Source organism: Quercus lobata, chromosome 10, assembly GCF_001633185.2.
Source record: "Quercus lobata isolate SW786 chromosome 10, ValleyOak3.0 Primary Assembly, whole genome shotgun sequence".
Classification (NCBI taxonomy): Eukaryota; Viridiplantae; Streptophyta; class Magnoliopsida; order Fagales; family Fagaceae; genus Quercus; species Quercus lobata.
In genome coordinates this window covers 25266610-25270451 of record NC_044913.1, presented here as the reverse complement: position 1 = coordinate 25270451, position 3842 = coordinate 25266610, and the positions used below count along the sequence as shown (strand labels likewise).

Below are 3842 nucleotides of genomic sequence, written 5' to 3'. Positions count from 1 at the left end.
ATAATTAGATTATTATATACATTACATTATATTTATCAGCACCAGTGGGCATACTCAATATATCTCTAACATTATAAACTTTACCACCGGCACCAGTTCATTCTAGGTGGGGGAGGGAAGGGACCTAACTTTATATATATTATCATTAGAATTTAACAATGCTTAATGGAAAAAAGAAAAAGAAAAAGAAAAAGAAAAAGAGGGAGAGTTAGAGTCAAACATTTGCAAATCTTCAACTATGTAAACCAAAATAGCTATTCAAAACATCTGCAAATCACTTCCCTTTAGCCTCCTTGAAACAATTCTAAGGCCAACAATTCTGAGACCCATTTCTAATGTCTACTAATCCTCCCAAAATCCGATACATTTCAGAGAGCTTTATCAAACCACAATATGCTTTAGAAGAGTCAAAGAGGCCTTTATACCTGACACCATGGGATCTTGCCATGCTTTCAGGAAAATACATGCAGAAGGACTTTCTTTTTACCAAACCTCCAGCATCAAATTCCCAAGAAGACTTCATCAAGTCTCTCTTGGACAGGCTTAAGCATTCCCTTTCTGTCACCCTTCTCCATTTCTACCCGCTTGCAGGCTGCCTTGTGACACAAAAAAATGAAAACCCACCTTCAAGCTTGATTTTTGTTGATTGCAGTGCTGGAGCTAAATTCATCTATGCAGATCTAGACATGACAATATCTGATATCCTTTCTCCGATTGATGTACCATCAATCTTTCAATCCCTTTTGCTATCAAAAAAAAAAATCTTTCAATGCACTAAAAGATGGTATCTTTATTGGCTGTTCCATGAACCACTGCATTGGTGATGGAGCCTCTTTTTGGCATTTCTTTAACACTTGTTCTGAGATCTTTCAGGCACAGGGAAATAATATTTCCATCACACGCCCACCAATCGACAAACGAGGGTTTCCTGATGGTGTTAGTACAATTATCAAACTCCCTTTCACACACCAAGATGAGTTCATTTCCAGATTTAAAGCACCGAAACTAATTAGAGAAAGAACGTTCCAATTCTCATCTGAATCCATAGCAAAACTCAAAGCAAAAGCCAATGCAGAATCCAACAACAAAATCTCTTCCTTTCAGACCTTGTCTGCACTTGTCTGGAGGTGCATAACGCGTGCACGTTTTCTGCCACATGACATTGCAAATTGGCCATCGATAACAGGTCAAGAATGGAGCCATCCTTGTCTAATGATTACTTTGGGAACTCACTTTACGCAGTGGGAGGAGTAACGACAGTTGTTGGATTGCTTGAACATAATCTCGGGTGGGCGGCATGGAAGTTGCATGAGGCTGTGGCTAATTTCACTGACATTCATAATACCTGGCTGTAGTCTCCTTTTGTTTTGCAACCTGCTTAGTTTTTTGACCCATACAGTGTAACGATGGCAAGTTCACCCAGGTTCAACGTGTATGAGAATGAATTTGGAATGGGGATAGCAGTGGCACTTTGCTGTGGGAATGCAAACAAATTTGATGTGAAAGTTTCATCATACCAGGGTCGTGAAGGAGGAGGAAGCATTGATTTGGACGTGTGCCTTCTGCCAGAATCAATGAGCGCTCTTGAGTCTGATGAGGAGTTCATGGATGCTGTCTCTCTGTCCCACTAGACGCTGAAGATAGTGTAATTCAACGAAAGATTTGTCAGAATTCACGTAAAATAAAAAGTTGTTGTCTCTCTGCCGCACCAGATGCACTAGCATGAAGACAGTATAATCAAACTAAAGATTTGTCAGAATTCTCGTATAATAAAAAGTTATTAAGTTGTCAAAGCTCATGTCCAATAAAATGTTATCATGTGTGCATTTCACATGGCTTAAAAAGTTAGTTTTTTCTTATTATTTAGCCTATTTTTGCTACTATTAATGGGTCTTATTGTATTTTTTAATATTTATTTATGAGTTTTACAGTACTATTTCAACTATACATTTTAGCTTTATCTACATTATTTTCAGTAAAAAGTTTTCAGTTTCAACTAAATAAGTTGTTCTTAAACAGACACTGCTCGTTTGGTAAGAGATTTCTAGTAACGTTGATGAAGTATTATGAAAATACATACAAATGAAAAAGTGTTGTGGAAATATGTGTTGTGGAAATATGTGTTGTAATGTTTAAACAACGAAAATTGTTGTTCAAACAATGAAAGTTGTTGTGCAAATAACGTTATCAAACAGGCCCTAAGTAATGTAATATTATTTAAAGTTACACAAGATTCAACTTAATAATCCATCATTGTTGCGTACGTGTGTGTATATATATATATATATATATATATATTTTTTTTTTTAAATTAATAAATAAAAATGAGACACATCTTTAGCAACATAAGGTGGAGAGACACTCCTCTAAGCAAACATCGCTACATCAATGACATTTTGCTAATTGAGAGTTGTAGATGATTTTCACTCCCTTGAACTTTCTTGCTCATGGCCGTCACAACCGTCACAACTCTCCCTTTATGATCACAAGCTAAGATCATCACTCCCAAGTCCAACTTAATATAATTTGAGAACTAAAACAATAAATTGCCATTTTATATTTAACATTAAGAGTTTGATGAATTAATTAACCAAATGAAGGTTTATTTCATAGGAAAATTCTTAAGTACTCTTGGAATATATTGAAATTGTGCTTCCTCATCTCACATTCATGATAGATCCTACTATGAATTTAATGAGTAGACCCCATTATAAATGTGAGAGAAAAGAGTATCATTCATTGTACTCTAAGAATACCTAAGAATTACTCTCTTTCATATTGAGAATCAAAGATCATAGTTTGAGCATACAATTTAATAAAAAGAAATGAAAATTTATTTTTATTTTTAAATTATTTTTACTTTAACTTGGATCGAAGGTGATGTATGGTTAAGTAAAGTTGTAATAAAATTTTCAAAATTGATTTTGGAGTTAAGAGAGACAAATAAAGATTGTTTGGTGTGCGGTCATATGGAAGATTAGATGACTAATGTTAATGACTTACCCTATAGTATATTGGTTTAGAAAAATTAAATTTTCAAGCTACTAAGGAATATTAATTATCATTGATGATTTATCACATTTATAACATTTATTTTTTCCAAATAGTTTAAGGTTCTAATTTGGTTGGGTTTCTATTGATGCAATATTTTAGAACCTTTGTTAGAGCAATAGCATTAGTGTATCAAAAAAAAAAAAAAAAATACTTATTTTACACTCTAAAAAGTTACTTTACATATCTTAGCATAATATGAAATTAGAAAAAAAAAAAAAAAAACCCAAAATCAGATCAACCCAAAACCATTGAACCCACCACCATAGCGCTGCTACAACATCACAATAAACCCTGCAACCTGATGCCCAAAACCAACCTATCAAAATCACAACAAACCCAAATATCAAATCAACCCAAAACCACTGAACCCACCATCGCTTCACCATCATAACAAACTTAACAACCCAACACCAAAAACCACCGAAACCCAAATTTGCCGGCCCAAATCCAAATTTGCTCACCCAAATCACACACAACTCTACTACAACCACTGACCTACACCTTTGAGGACGCATGGTGAGAGTAAGAAATTTTTGTCGCATTTTAATTTCTTAAAAATTTTAGTTTGAGTAGAATTTTAAATTTTTTGAACCTTAGGTAATAGAGTTTTATCCAAATCAAACTAAATAGAATTTTTAAAAAACTCAGAATTATTCAGAAACGGGCCATTAAAGGCCTCCTATAACCTAATACAATCAAAGCAAAAGCCCAATTGATTCTCAGGAAAAAAAAAAAGCCCAACAATCCAACCAACCATTACCCAAACTCACAAACAGCATTTACATTAC

The 3842-nt window shown here is 34.1% G+C and overlaps 1 pseudogene; it reads left to right on the top strand.

The window, feature by feature from the left end:
• Positions 1-335: 335 nt before the first annotated feature.
• Positions 336-1631, top strand: LOC115965573 (annotated as a pseudogene).
• The last annotated feature ends 2211 nt before the right edge of the window (positions 1632-3842 follow it).